General features: G+C 36.8%; 1 protein-coding gene across 4 annotated transcripts in view; it reads left to right on the forward strand.

Moving 5' to 3' along the window:
- The window catches only part of LOC150083681 (extracellular matrix organizing protein FRAS1-like), an 866,422-nt gene that overhangs the window by 86,692 nt on the left and 762,911 nt on the right, over positions 1 to 16,819 (forward strand). The gene's annotated exons all lie outside the window — the stretch shown is intronic.

The following is a 16,819-nucleotide window of genomic DNA, read 5'->3' on the forward strand; positions in this document are numbered from 1 at the left end:
GTTCACAGATTTAAAAGGAACACCGCTTCAGGTCCTATGATGATTGCCCCCATTTCAGTCATTTGAGCAACTGAAATGCCTCATATCCAAAGTGTATTGCAAACCTATTTATTTATTTACAGTTTTACAATCTCTCCAGAACTGATATGCCTCAAGCATCCATCCATTCACAGAAACATGGGGCAGGAGTTATTGACGTCAAGGGTGAAATTAGAAATTCAGCACAAATTGAAATATCGTCTCTTACGTGGACGCAAAAAGCTTTCAATTTACATGTTTTTTGTTATTTTTGATTTTTTAAAAAATTCAGTATTTTATTTTTTCAAATATGATCGTGATATACAAAATGATTAGATTTTTACTGATTTTTTTAAATAAAAAACTGCAATTTTTTTATATTTTTTTAAAAAAAAAATAACCTGCCCTTTTTTCTTGTTAGATACTGCAGTTTCTTATACCAATTTATCTTCTGGTACGTATACTGTAAAACCAAATGGGAAATTTTAATTTGGTACGTAATTTTGACTGATTTTTTTTGCGCAAATAAATGTGCCAAAAAACTTCAGCAAGAAAAAATATTAAAAAAAACTGTTATAATAAAAAAGAGTTGTAAATTAAATGTTACTTTGTAAGAGGTTTTAATTTTAAATGCCCTATAGGACAGAGATGACAAGCCTTTTTTTCTAAGTGCCGAAAATAAGCTGAAACAAAAAAAAATTCAGATAACAAATGCTAAGTAGTTTTTAATAATATTATTATACTCAGTGGTCACTTTATTAGGTAGGCCTACCTAAAATAAAAATATAATCGTAAATAAAGTTGTCGTATTACATAAGATTATTTGAAAAAGGTAAAGTATTTTACATGTTTTTATTTATTTAAGTTTTCTGTATTAATTTTTAATTCGAATTTTATTATTGTATTTATGTCTGCAAACATGACTTTAAACACTGTAATTAGGCCTAGCCCTAATATGTAAATAATAGATTTAATAATTAAATTAATTTAGTTATTAAATATTAATGAAAATAAAAGATGCATTTTTCATATTTAGCCATAAGCGCTAAAAATCCTGCTTACGCTTCTAATTGTAGTCATAATCCCATAATGTATACAGATTGAGAAAGTTGAAAATATTTGAAGTTTTTGTAGAACTTAATGTAATGATTCTGTGTTTATTTCCCCTATTATAAGGGAGAAATGGGGTAAAAATGCGCAATATTATAAGCAGTATAAATGAGCAAATAGAACGCGCAAGATTCCTCTGGTCAGTGACTGTTCAAGTGTTCTTCGGTTGCAAGTAGCTCTAATCATTGTGCTACCACACCGAGTGGAAGAAGCCTGACTTGGAATGCCGTATGTAAGGAATTTTTATTGGTTTTTTACACAACGTAGCCGAATTACTTGGTTTCAAGCGAGATTTTCATGATTTTTTTTTTTTTAAATCTGGTACTTTGAGTTTAATCCAGCAAATAGCAAACTGACCGAAGAATGCACGCAATTATAGACAGCATATACTGATGCCTTATAGCCTTAGTTGCTTTGGTGTTTAATATACATACACACCTAACCATTTGATGCTGTTGACCCAACACGTTTTGTCAGGTTTACAGTTGTATCGTTAAAATATGTCGCAGATATTAATTTTTAAAATATGAAGTTGAGTTTTAGGGACATCAGAGACTAAGGCCATATTGTTCCGTGCTGTCTGTAAAGTGCGAGTGTTCTATGGTCGATTTTCTGTTTTGCGGGACGAAAAACCAGTCTAGGAGAAAAAAACCATGATCTCCTTGCCCTAAACTGACTAACTCAGCCACGTTGTGAAAAAGGCCCATAAAAAGTCGTCACGTCATCGACTGGACTCGGGTGTTTTTCACCCGGTGTTAGGAAGATGGTAATTCTACCAACTGTGCTACCCACGAGGGCGGTATGAAGTTAGTTAATTGAAGTCATTATAATAATGAGGATATTTCCTCTGTTGTTTTAATACAAAATATACTGTTGTCCACTGAAAGATTTGCTGACTGCTTTCAGCTGAGATGCACCATACAATATGTATATACGGCTGTTAGATGTTCCCTGCCGTATTTGAGCACTAATAACTGTTAATTATAATTCGCTTTTAATTTCTTTGATGAAATTTTTTACTCTTTCAATGTAGTCTGGTCAAAAGTAAATTGAAATTGTTGCTCAGCAAAGCACAGAATTTTGCTATTGTGCTAGGCAGTATGTAACAAAAAATGTAATTGAACTTTCCGTGAAAGGAAATTTAATTTTTCTTAATGTAAGAATTATAAGAAGGGTTGCAGTTGGGGGCTATAAAATGTAGGACTGAGAGGCTTGCGAACGTTGAGTGTCACTGACCAAGCCGACAAGGCAGTGAGTTGAACGTCTGCAAACTAAAGTTGTGTGCACTAGAAAGGTTCGGTAATAATATAATGACATGCTTGAAAGACTCTCGCTGACTTCGGTTGTCTCTAGTTTCGGGTTCGTACATTCCAGTGATCCACCCTTACTTCATTTCAAACCAAATTGTGTTAAGTTGCAGATCAAGAAATGCCGCACTTGCTATAGGCAAGGTCAAGGCTATGCACATCCAAACAAGGATAGCACTAGTTAAAGGAGTATTATGAAATATCTGATATGCACATAACCCAGTGTAACATAAAATTGCAATATAAATCTATGGTAGGCTTTTAAAGAGAACAAACTGTTTAACAGACTATAGATTAGCCTGTTTTTTTTTTTTTTGTATGGCTATCGTACTGTATAATAGACAGATTTTTTTTTTTTTTAATTTGTTTTGAATTGTTACCAAGGAAATTCAGATTAAGAGGGAGGGGTTAGTGTGGGGTGTCTAAATTAGTACATACTAGTTTTTGCAAGTTGATGCAAGGAAGCAAAGCTTACACAGCATCGGCCACAACAAAGTGGAAGTCCATTCCAAAAATCAATTACACTCTGGCTGAAAGAAACTTTCCACACATCTATCCAGAAAACATCCTTTCTCAATTTGAATTTATGCCCTCTATGTGTGTGGCCGAATGCCTCCATAGCCGAGTGGTTAGGAGCGGGGGTGTAATAGCACAAGCTCTTTGAGTACAGTGGGGTTCAAGCCCCTGACTGCTAAATACGGTAGATCTGCTAACCTGCACTGGATCAGTATGGCAGACTATGATCCATTTCCCTCAACATGAATTGTGGAGGGAAATGGATAATAATGCTTCCATCCTGCAGTAGGTTGTAATGGCTGCAGTTTACTTTTTTTTTATGCGTGTAGTCGGAGCAACGAATATATGTATGTTTCTTGTCACAGGTGGCACCCTGATCTACATCCATCTCCACCAATGTAATTGTAGGCATAATACTCATCTAAATATGGTGGCCTGTTAATGTAAGTGTGTGTGGTATGTTTAAGTGAACAGGCCACTTAGCCACCAGGTGATAGCCACAATTGGGCAAATATCACCCGGTGCCCGCCCTCGCACGAAAAGCCACGAAAAGTGAAGAGAAGAGTAACATGAGTAAAAATATTGCAGCAGAAACTCTCCAAGATAATTTAGAACATCTAAATGCAAAGATAATAAAATAATAATCAATTAAATTTTGAATGTTTTATTTTATTGTAATTGGTTTACATCTCTGTTGGTGATATTCCACATAAATTTGGACTTGGTGCCCGTCAGAGGGGGCCCCGTTAAATTTCTATTTAATTGACATTCAAAACTTAATTGATTATTATTTTATTATCTTTGCATTTAGATGTTCTAAATTATCTTGGAGAGTTTCTGCTGCAATATTTTTACTCTTGTTACCCTTCTCTTCCCTCCCTGTTTCGTTTAATCGTTATGTTTAATTTTGACTATTTTCCTTCTTCTGTCTTGCCATGCTGCTGGCATTATTTTTATTTTTTAATCCCCATTCTAATTTATTTTTATATATATATACACCCCAGGAGATAACTCTCAAATACGGGGTAAAAATATTCCACAACCTGAATCCACAGGAAGCCAGCGAGAGGAAAAAAAAAAAAAAAATGTACACTCGTAATTAATATAAACATATTAATAACGTCATTAATGCATTAATTATGCAATAATTAATGCATTAATGCAATAATTAATGCAATTATTACTCTTTCTAAAAAGCATTCTACAAAAATGCTGTAATGCATCATAATTAACAGCTGAAGACAACAACACTGCCTCATTCCCCCTGCCAAAATTAGCCACTAAATGTATCAGCTTACATCTGAACTCATCATACAAATTACACTCGTATAACCCATGATTCTACCATGCTACAAACACAGTATGGCTCATCTTCCAATCCTAACTGATGTCATTTCGCTTTCAGCGAACCATATCCTATAAGTATGAACCCTCCATACAAGGATAAAACCACTCGTTTAATTTATTCTTATAATTAAATTGTACGCTAGAAATAAAAGAATATGTTGTCCTACCAGTTACACTTGAGTTCCAACGCTCCTGCCACAAATAAACTAACTTAGATAATATATCCGCTTGTTTTCTGTAATTGTTAATGATGGATTTACAGTAATACCCAAAAACGTTATTTGACCTCCCTTAGGTAAATAATAACAGAATGATCTATATACAAGAAATAAATCCAAAGGAATCATCCCACTGCTACAAGGTGGCATAAGCCACCTTATAGCAGTGAGCTGTGGATCTACTCAACCACTGGTTTAAAACAAGATTCCACAATATGGGACCCAAAACAGGACCCTGTGGGCAACCACGATTAATATCTCTTTCATACCTTAAATGTTGAGATTTAAGTATTATTTTCCTCCCCATCAAATAATTCCTAATAATCTGATACAATAGCTGGGAACAACTTAAATCTCTAAGTGAGGCAAGAACGCTTTGATACCAAACGGTATCAAATGCTCCCTTAAAATCGACAAACACAACAAGTGCATATTTATCTATAGTATTAACACTGTAACTAATTAAATCCTGTATGGCGTCCTCATTGAACATTTTTTCTTAAAACCATACTGATGCTTAAATTCTAACTCCTTTTCTCTAAACAACTGTTCTAGTCTTAACAAAACCAGTCTTTCAAATATTTTCCCCAAATTTGCCAATAATGAAATAGGTCTATACCCACATGAATCTGTAATGAGTTTACCAGGTTTCTGCAACAATTTTAAGAAAGCAATCTTCCAAAAATCAGGGAAATCTCCCTGTAAAATACACTTATTATACATATTCATCAACACTTCTGGGTATAATTCAGCACACTTACTAATACAATTATTTTGAATCATCAATTACTGGTGTCCTATTTTCATTCACATTAGAACAAATTGTTTTCACTTCACTAATACTAAACAGATCAATCTCCTCCCCCCAACATAATGCTCATTCAGCTGCCTAAGTGACCTTTGATCAACTGTATCCTCGTCACAATTATCCTTAAAAAATATAACACTAGTAATAGTATTAATTGTTATATACCAATCAGTAGATTCAGTCATTGTTGTACAGAGTGCTAATTAAATTATTAACATTCAATTTATTCCTGGTAAGTTTGAACACAACCCCAAGGGTTACTATTTCGAACTGTTGGCCTTATGGTATTCTCGCCTTTTACCTTTTAATTTTATACATCTCTTTATAGTAGAATGCATCTCTATTACTTCTACTTCTAAATCTCTGAAAGAGCTTCCTGTAATTAAACACCTCTTTCCTTAAATTAGTTAACTGTAAAGACCACCAAAGTACCTTGTCACCAAACATTTTTTTCATTTTAGAAGCCAAATTTAAAGTATTAAATACAGAACTCTGGACATAATATAGGCATATTCACAAGCATTAAGCGTGTTTAACATTACCTTAACTTCAGTAGAAAAACTAATATTCAAAGCATTACTAAATTTATTCCACTTAATATTTTTATAACAGAATCTTGCAACATCATCAGCTGTCTCATGTGTCACATTATCTTCATCCAAATTTACTCTAATTAAAATTGCTCTGTGATCACTGTTGGACATGTTAGTCACCACATCCCATAAAATTACCCTTTTACTCAATTGATGTTACACCAGGGTGATATCAATATTAGAAGACCTATGAATGTTGTCAAAGGTAGGAGGCTTATAAGGTTCATTTAAAATAGTCAAATTTTGACATAGTACAAATTCTTCTATCTGTCTATCCCTATAATCAACTGTATTACTGTACCATAACCTTGACTTAGCATTAGAATCTAATGCCAAGATAATATTACTGGAAGCGAAAAGCTGCATAACCCTCTCCATATAATGTACTGAAATATCTATATTAATGGAGGGAGGCTAATACAATGATACTACATAAAAGGATATCACCCTGGTAGAAATATGAACACAAGTGGCATACTCAGTACATAAGCCTGAAATTACAGTAATATTCAATTCTTTGTTAAAAACAACAATTGCACTTTTCGGTTTAACCAATTTAGTATGTATAACTCTGGCATCAATGGAAAACCCTACAACTCTGAAAGAATCTGCAAAAGTGCCAACATAAGGCTCTTGGAGGCGCAATATATGATACCCTCCACAGTCATAGAAATTCTAATTTCATCCATTACTGACCTCGACCTTTGACCATTTAATTGAACAACAGTAATCACTTTATCACTAATATTATTAGTATAATTATGACTATTCATACATAATACGCTTACTTGCGACTTCTAACGCCCTGACATATTCAGGACAATTAGCACCACGTATACAGTGGTCATAATCTCTGCCTCTCCTCTTACAATTAATACACTTTGCAGATTCATCCTTATTTTGACATTCACTGAACCCTGGGCACAGTGACCACATATTACAGTTTTATGTGTAAAGTATGACCATATCCATTGAAACATTTTGATACTACAACAAACTTCCTAAATTTATAAGCAGAAAAACCTATAAAAATTCTATCATTGGCTGTTAAACACCTGTACAACTTAGGACTCTTACTGATTACCCAGTTACTAAACTTAGCTTTAGAGCTAGTACTGAATCTAAAAGAAACACCTTTTAATATCTGTTTCAGTAAACACAGATTTTTTAAAGTTTTTACGAAATAAATCCCCCATAAATTCTTCCCTGGATACTGCCTTAGGAATATTATATACTAGGACAGAAGGATTAGAGAACTTAATCTTATCTTGCTTCAACCTTTTATTAACCAAAAATTCAGAGTCCACTAATCTAGTCAAATCCTCTTGTTTATCAGCCTCAATTAAAACACCCTTATTTCGTAACAAACGTAAGTTTCTAATTCTAATGTCCCTAAAATCAGTTTTTAATGAAGCAATAACTGCATCTTTAACTTCCTGGCTAGATGTGAACTGTGCATCATCTTCCGCCCTTAATATTAAAGTATTATTCTGCTTTTGTCGAATGTTTCTTGCCTGATGAGAAATTCTAGCACCTGCCAGATCCTCAACTTCTATACATCCCCCATCATAATTATCCGAGGCACCAACTTTAACCTTATCTGCATATGAAGCAGGACGCTGTTCTACTATTCCTGTCATCGGAGAAAAGAGAAGGATCCCATCAGCATTGAGCTTATTCAATCTATTCAAAGCCTTAAACACCTCAATTAGATCCCTTGTAGGTACCTATCTCTGGTCGCTGCAATTTGCAAAACTAAAAATATTTCTTGGTTAGAGTATCTCCGTTGTTTCTTACTCACTAATCTCATTGCTCTACTGTGCACGCAACAATTCCATATCCTTCCTAAAATTAGGTTTTCAGAACTGTAACCATTATCTTATCCAACTTAGTGTAGTATAAGAAACTGGTGTAATAAGGCTGGTCTGCCTGAAAGATTTAAAACCAGGGCAACATTTAACATAAAACATCTCAATGGTGGTGGTGGGGGGGTACCAGTTATTGAAGTAGCTCTCCAAACTGTACAGTTTAAAATTTTTTGTTCCTTAATCAGCGTAGGCAAATTGGATTTGTAATCGGCTTTCCTAGTACATTCCCTAACTGAATATCTATTCTACGATCTTTGTAGTTACTGACGAAGTGACAAGCTTCTGAACATATCAAGCTATTCAACTAAAAGTTCTTTATTGTATACTAATAGAGTAAATGCAGTTATTCCTCGACATAGACAGGTAATGCGTTCTGGAAGTTGCATAAGGCCAGGACTGCAATGCAATGGTATCGGGGGATGGGTCTGATGGTTTTGGGGAGCTCTCTTTTGTTATAACTATGCTATAAACACTTAAACGTTTTGGCTGTCCCTCCCTCTCTCTCCCTCCTTTTGTATTTTGGTCTTGAGTACATCGCATCAAATGCACTCTCTTGCACGGCCGGACGTATGGCGAAAATCTTCGGTGTGTAGATAAAGATTTTGGATCAGTTAAATCCAAATTTTATTAAAATATCGTCCTCCATTATTGAACTTTTTTATTTTTTTTCACGGATGAGAAAAGAAACACACTTATAACATGCCATAAGAAGATGTACCTCACTCCTTCACCGTTCAAGGTATCTTCATGAACTCAGAATCTGTATTTTCCCAACGAAGATTGAGGTCGTCATTTAATATTTCACTCTTGTATGTTAACTATTTCTGTTTATGTATGTATGTTATGTATGTTAACTATTTATGTATGTTAACTATTTTTGTTTTATATTGTACTTAATACGTAGTCATATAGTTATAGTTACGCTGGTTATTTTTTATTTTAATTTAGATGTTGTTATGTTATTATTTTGGTTTTTAGGAGCATTAGCAACTAAGGCTATATTGCTCCGGGATATGCGGTGGTCATTCCTTGACCTTTCCGCATCCTCCGTATTTGGTGGAGACGGGCTCGAACCCCGGTCTAATCAAGAAGCGTGTGCTACGCACTGCTGCTCCTTCCCACCTGGCTACGGAGGCGCCAATTTTAATTTAGATAAAGAGTTTTTGTGGATTTTACTTACGATAGGTAAAACCGTTATTTTTGTTCGATTTTTGTAGCCATTGTTTTTGTATATAGGGAATTCAAAGTTTTTGTAGGGAATTCAAATTTTTTAATTGAGGTAGCTAGGTAGCTCTAACGCATAATTATATAGTAATACGCTCCACTGTTTCTATTTCATAGTTTCTATTCAAATACTACTGACATTTAATTTATTGATTTTATTAATTTAAACTACCATGCCCCAAACTAGAGCAGCAAAGCAACGGGCACAAAGTGGCAGGAGTGCTGTGACTCGGGGGAGAACTGAGGGGGGCGATTCTCCAACGCGTCACAGCCTAAAAAAATGTGCAACTTGTGAAATGTTTGCCGAACTCTCTGGAACGGAACATGATATTGCCATGGGGGATGTCTTTGTGTGTGTGCGCGATGTAAGGAGTGTAAGGAAATCAGGCGACAACTCAGCGTTGTTATGGGCCTATATGAGAGTTTGAAGGACAGGGTGGATGCCCTCGAAGGAAATAAATTGAGGGGCCCATCAAGCTCTCAGCTGCCCACATCAACGCCAGAGCTTGCACTTGGTCATCACGCAACACAGCGGCAACCCCTAAGGCAGAATGCGCTGGTCCCACAGGAACTAGTAGTTGTTGGTGACTCTATTGTCAGGAAAACGGGGAACATGCTATGTAAAAAGGATAGGTGGAACAGGACCAGGGTATGTCTGCCAGGGGCAAAGGTTAATGACGTTGTAGAGCGGATATCATCTTTCAAGGGCACAAAAGGTGATATAGTTGTACACGTTGGCACTAATGATATTAAGAGTAGGAGACCGGCAGAATTACTCAACAAGTACAGGTCACTGTTGAAAAAAAGCCGAGAATTAGGGTTGAATTTGAAAGTGTCTGCAATTCTGCCCAGACACGATAGGAGGGAGTATATGATGAGAGCCTTGTCGATCAATTCGGCCCTGGAAAGATTGTGCAAGGCTCAAGGGGTAGAATTTTTTTCAGCCTGGACTGTACTTGTTAACAGGAGAGACTGCTTCTATAGGGATGGGATACACTTAAATAGAAAGGGTGCAAGAATATTTGCTGATGCTATCGAGGCAGTGTTAGGTGGGTCGGAAAACTGCTAGCTTGGGGGGATACAAAGACTAATAGTTTAACAGTATCCGCAGGCAGAGGTGAAGGTGATTCTTGCACAACTTCTATTAGAATAAGAAGCGACCTGGAGCGAGGGGTGTTGGGGGTTTCAGGGACGGATGGCAGTCATCCTGGAATAGTTGGGTATATGGGATGCGTTAGGGTAACAAGGAATAGGCATAGGAGCATGTATGCTTGCATGTATACCAATGCTAGAAGTATAGTAAATAAATTTGATGAATTTGAAGTGTTGGTCAAGACATCAAAGGCGGATATTGTTGGGATAGCAGAGACGTGGTGTCACAAAGATATAAGGAATGCAGAACTGGAATTTGGGGAGTACAATGTGTACAGAAAGGATAGACAGGACAGAAAGGGAGGAGGTGTTATGCTGTTAATTAAGAAAAACATAAAATCAAAAGAAGTGCATCCAGTTGATATAGATGGACAGTGCACTGTTGAGTCAGTTTGGTGTGACATAAGCACTGCAAAAGCAAAAAATAAGAGTAGGAGTGTGTTATAGGCCTAATGACTCGAATGAGTACAATGAACAATTGTACAGAGAAATAGAGTGGGCCAGTAAATCAGAATGTCTTATAATGGGGGATTTTAACTTCCCAGATATTGACTGGAACTTGTGGGTTGGTCACTCACACACTAGTCAGACTTTTGTGGATTTATTGGATGATTGTTTTCTGCAGCAGCATGTACGAGAGGCAACCAGAGAAAGTAATACTCTTGATCTGGTTATCAGCAGTGATCATTCGTGTATTAATAATTTCCAGATAAAGGAACCACTAGGTGGCAGTGATCACAGTGTGCTGCAGTGGGATTTACTCAAAGAGGTAACTACCGTCAGGGGTAAAGGAAAGGGTTTTTGCTTCCGTAAAGGGGAGTACAGTGGTCTCAGACAGTTTTTAAATTCTGTACAGTGGGATCAACTGACGATGTTACAAACAGTAAATTCTAAGTGGGAAGCATTCAAGGAATTAATCGTGGAAGCTACTAGACTTTTCATACCGATGAAGAAATATTGTTCAAGGTTTAGGCCTAAATGGTTATCAAATGAACTAATGAGACTCGTGACAGAGAAGAAAAATGCATGGGATGCATATAAATTATCAGGCGACGCAGAAGCCTATGGCAGATATAAGCTAGTCTGTAATCAGGTCACAAAGGAGGTTCGGCAGGCAAAGGCGGATTACGAGAAATCTTTGGCAAAAGATGCTAAGAAAAACAGCAAGGATTTCTTTACTTATATAAACTCTAAAAGGAAGGGGGTGAATATGATTGGTCCACTTGACATCGATGGTTCGACTGTTGATGATCCTGCTCAGATAGCAAACAAACTGAATGAGTATTTTGCATCTACATTCACACATGAGGAATTATTACAGTTTGAAAATGGAAGAAGGTTATCAAATTGTAGCAGTGTGCTTAATGATTTTGTAATAACTGAGAGCAAAGTGGAGGAGAAATTGTTGAAGTTAAACATAAGAAAGGCATCTGGGGTGGATGGGATCTATCCAGTTATATTAAAGGAGGCGGCAAAGCAACTAAGCAAACCCTTAGCCATAATTATGAGAGCATCCTTGGATTCAGGGGAGGTTCCCACGGACTGGAGATGTGCAAATGTGTCCCCAATTCACAAAGGAGGTTCGAAGGGTGACACGAGTAATTACAGACCAGTTAGTTTAACTTCTGTTCCGGGTAAAATAATGGAGTCACTGATTAAAGATGCATTGCAGGATCATCTAGACAAGACTGCAGCAATAATTCAGACACAGCATGGGTTTGTTAAGGGAAAGTCTTGTCTGACAAATTTGATTGGTTATTATGATGTGGTCACAAAGGAACTGGATGCAAAAAATAATTTTGATATCATATACTTGGATTTCAGGAAAGCTTTTGACACTGTTGCGCATGGAAGACTACTGTACAAATTGGAGCAGAATGGTATTAAGGGTAAGTTGCTACAATGGATAAAAGGATGGTTAAGTGGGAGAAGACAGAGGGTGGTAATCAATGGGTGCTGCTCTTCGTGGACTAATGTTATTAGTGGAGTCCCACTGGGTTCGGTGTTGGGTCCACTGTTGTTTTGTATATTTATCAATGATATTGATGAAGGTATATCAGGCTTAATGTCGAAGTTTGCAGATGACACGAAGGTTGGCAGGGTTGTTAATGACAGTCATGGCAGTGTGCTACTGCAACAGGATCTAGATAATTTGGGCAGATGGGCTAAGAAGTGGCAACTGAAGTTTAACCTTGACAAATGCAAAGTACTGCATATGGGTAGAAGTAACCCCAGAGAAACGTACCAACTGTGTGGTACTACACTTAAGGTGGTAGAAAATGAAAAAGACCTGGGAATAATTGTGCAGTCAGATATGAAGTTTTCTGAGCAATGCAGACAGGCTGCTAGGGCAGGTCATGGGGTTTTGTCAATGATATATAGGAATTTTGCTAGCAGGGAAAAGGAGGTGATTGTCCCTCTGTATAAGGCAATGGTCAGGCCACGCCTTGAGTACTGCGTACAGGTCTGGAGGCCTCATTTTAGGAAGGATGTAGATTTGCTTGAGCGTGTACAGAGAAGAGCAACACGATTGGTGAGGGGAATGAAGGGATCCTCTTACCAAGAGAGGCTTAAATTCTGCAAATTGCAGTGGCTGGAGACTAGGCACCTGCGCGGTGATCTGATTGAGGTCTATAAGGCTTTGAATGGGTTGAGCACGCTGAATTCTGATGGGATCCTCCCACTTGTTCAGAATACGAACCTACGGGGACATAAGTTCAAATTAAGAAAGGATAGATATAGAATAGATGTGCGGAAATTTGCCTTTAGCCAGCGGGTAGTTAATTGCTGGAACAAACTTCCATCTGTCGTTGTGGAAGTTGATAGGTTAAATAAATTTAAGGAGGAACTGGACAGGCATTTGGAGGGTATGGTGTGATTTTTTTTTTTTTTTGGCTGATGCTGCATAAGCTCCTACACTTGCTTTCTTGCATCAAGTGCCACCACTACTACTACTACTACTACTACTACTACTACTACTACTACTACTACTATTTCCCTGAGTTGTTCCTACAATAATTAATCAACGTTGGTACGATCTTAGTATAGCATCCATATTACAAGATTTCACATCTGAAGTTGTTCCATGTGCATAAATTGTGTATTCCCGATTGTGAAGATGGCAGAAGTATTCCGAAGAGACCTATGAGGTCGTCCAACGTGCCTATGAGTTAATCGAGAGGTCACAGCACAGCGAATTTTTGCTGTGCTCTTACCTCCAAATTTGCAGCCGCTGAATAGGCTCTTCTCTGTGGTCTCACCTCATCTTAGAAAATAGCCTGGTTTAACTGTTGTTGTGAATATGTCAGTTGGACACAAGAACAGTCCAAATTTGGTCAAAAGTCCGATTCTCAATTGATGCATCGATGTACTAGGTGTGATCAAAAAAGTATAGGCATTGACCTTATAGGAGTTGCGATTTGTCACAACGTGTTAGGTGATTTACCTAGAAAATGTTTAATGTGTTTCGTTGCATTTTAAAATGAGTGATTTTATTGAGCAGCGAATTGAACAAATTTTCTTTCAAATTAGAGATAAATACAACAGAAACCAACCAACGAAATTCTAGAAACAGTTTTCGGAGAAGAGGTTGTGTGTGGTTCGAAGACTTTTCAGTGGTTCGCAAAGTTTAAAGATAACCACTGGTCCATCAAAAGATCCTCTGTGGCCGCCCTTCAACTTCAAACAGCAATAATTCGATCGTTGTTGGGGATCTTATCAGGAGAGAAAGTATAACTATCGGCGAAGTTACTATAGTGGAGAGAAATTCTATAGGAGGTTGAAGGTCATTCGTTAACTACCCTCTCTCTTTTTCATTCCATACACCTTTCACCCAGATAATTCGTAATGAAGGCTGCTTATGTATATAGCACGTTTCTTAGTCCAACAGTTTGTTGATGAGGAGGGGTGGAATTGTAGAGTGACTACGTCGCGAAATATCTAATGAATATATTTCATTAGACATAGACGGGTCAAGGCTAACCTTGACCTGCCTATTGAAATTCTCTCTACGATAGTGAAATTAGTGTTTCTTATGGGACATGTCAATCGATTTTCGTAATTAAGATGCATTTCAGTAAACTTTGTGCCTGTCCTCCTCACTGATGATCACAGAGACGAGCAAGTTATTCCATGTCAGAAGCTCTGTCAACATGTTGATGCTGACCCAAATTTTATTTATTCCCTCATTGCTCGTAACGAATCGTGGGTGTATATCCCTGACCTGAAAACAAAGGCCTAGTTGTATCAAAGCAAGACAAAATCGATCAAATGTGAAGATCCTGCTTATATATATATATATATATATATATATATATTTTTTTTTTTTTTATTATTATTATTTTTTTTCTTTTTTTGTTTCTCAAGCTTAAAGTCCACTTGAAAGGTAAGATTGCCGATAAGCTTCATCACTTCCCAAATATTAGTTTAACTGCCAACCTTTTTGATCCCATCTCGTATCCTTTTGTGGAGAGAGGGAGATTAAGTATAATGGCAGCTATAACATTATTTTTTTTTTCTCTCTTAAAAATTATAGCTGACTTTTGTTGTATTTATCAAACTACAGTTAATGTATTTTCAAATATTAATTTTTATGTCTTTGTCGAATAACCTTTGGACATCCATGTAATACAAAACTAAAATAAATGAAATTGCGTAATAGCAAATTATCTGTGGTTCATCTTGAATTTATGCATCCCACAAACATTTTTAATGAGTGGTTATGAAAGATTATCTCGTAATGATGTTAAGCAGCGTTTGGGAATGGCGGAAGTTCAACAGAGTATCAAATAGCCCACGTTTGATGACCTCCGTTGTACTGGCACTATCGAATTTACCGACACAAGGAAGAGTCTGCAAGAAAAATTACTACAATTTCTAAGAAGTAGATTGTCAAGGTCGCATTTCATAAATAGACTTTGGCATGTGTGTTAATAGTTAATCGAAACGATCTTTGTGTGTGTGGTGTCTGTTAATTACCAATTCAAGTAGGGCTGTGAGGCGTCAGTATATTGTGTCTGTAAATTACATGTATTCCGTGGTCAATTTGTATGTTTGCTGAACGAAAAACAAGCTGTCGGGAGACAAAACCATACCACCCTCGCCTGAGACCGACTAACTCAGCCATTTGTAAAAAAAAAAAAAAAAGACCATTAAAATTCCACTCGTCAGGGATGGCACACTCTTTTCCATCCGGTGTAGGGAGAACGGCGATTATTGGTATATTTACTGCTACTAGCGAAGACTCCAAACAAACGACGTACGGATATTTCTAAATTAAAATTAGTTTAAGCACCAGAAATTAACACTAAGTGGCACAACTTAGACTCTTAGACCACCTTCCAGTAGAAAAATCTAAAAGGCCCCATAAGAGAGATTTATTTTTGGGCCCTCGTTATGAACATTTGGGTCCTTTTTTGGCCCCTATATTGCTATTTTCGGTACTGGACCTGAGTTTATTCTCAAAAGTGACGATTTCATCATCATAGCAGAGGTAGTGGATGAATCTGAAAAGATCTTTTAAGTTGGATGGCTATTTTCTTTGAGACAGCTATGTCAGTATATAATGTACGAGCGTATTCTGTAGTCGATTTGTTTGTTTTGCAGAAAGAAAACATGAATTTACATGGTTATAGTGTGTAAAAATCTTATAGTGTTTCCAGTGCCGATGCGAACTATTCAGGGCCGGGTTTAAACTTGTTGTGACTCTAAGTTATAACATGCATGAGGTCCTTCCCCTTCCATCAAATAATAATAAATTAAACATTTTTAAATTAGCGATTAACAGTGATAGTCAAAACCATAACAAAAATTATCATAATTTTGTATGATGTTTACAGTTCACCTATGATAATATTAAAAAAGGATTTATTTTTTAAGATGGAGCGAAGGCCATGTAATGTGTGGTCCTAAGCTGTAACTTGCTTAGCTTATATGTAAATCCGTCCCTGGAAGTATTCCTCAATTTCAGCAAAGAAGCTATCCACCTCGTTGCCCACGAGGTTGGTAAAGAAGAAGTTCAGAAAGGTATCTTTCGATTAGCAATGGAACTAGAAAGTATGATAAGGGCTAAAAGTTAACGAAAGTTGAGAGAGAGAGTCTCAGGCAAAGTGGGATTCGACTCTGGAATACATACATTGTACAAATACAGTTTAACTCGTATGAAATGGAGTACTATAACAATTAGAAAGCAAATGAATATAAAACACTATTATGCCTAGCATTTGTGGATTATGAAAAGGCATTTGACTCCATACAGCATAGGGCAATGTTTCGGGCACTGACAAGGCATAGACACCCCATACATTATGATTTTGAAGAAAATTTATGAGAATGCTACCTCCTTTATTAGACTAGACAGACAGTAGCAAATTTAAAATTGAGAAAAGAGTTCGACAAGGAGGCACAATATCTCCGAAGTTGCTTACTGCTGCCCTTGAAGAAGCTTTAAGGAGATTGGACTGGTCGCAGAAAGGAGTCTATGTGAATGGAGAGTACCTAAACTAGTTAGAATTTGCAGTTGACATTGTGATCATAAGCCACTATCCCGCAGATTTTAGAGGAACACCTTAATCAGTTACGCAGAGTTACTGAGGGTTTCGGACTAAAGATGAATATGGCTAAAACAAAATTAATGATGAACAAGTAGGTCACAGAAAGG

Source organism: Mastigoproctus giganteus, chromosome 7, assembly GCF_048544385.1.
Source record: "Mastigoproctus giganteus isolate SK-2022 chromosome 7, ASM4854438v1, whole genome shotgun sequence".
Classification (NCBI taxonomy): Eukaryota; Metazoa; Arthropoda; class Arachnida; order Uropygi; family Thelyphonidae; genus Mastigoproctus; species Mastigoproctus giganteus.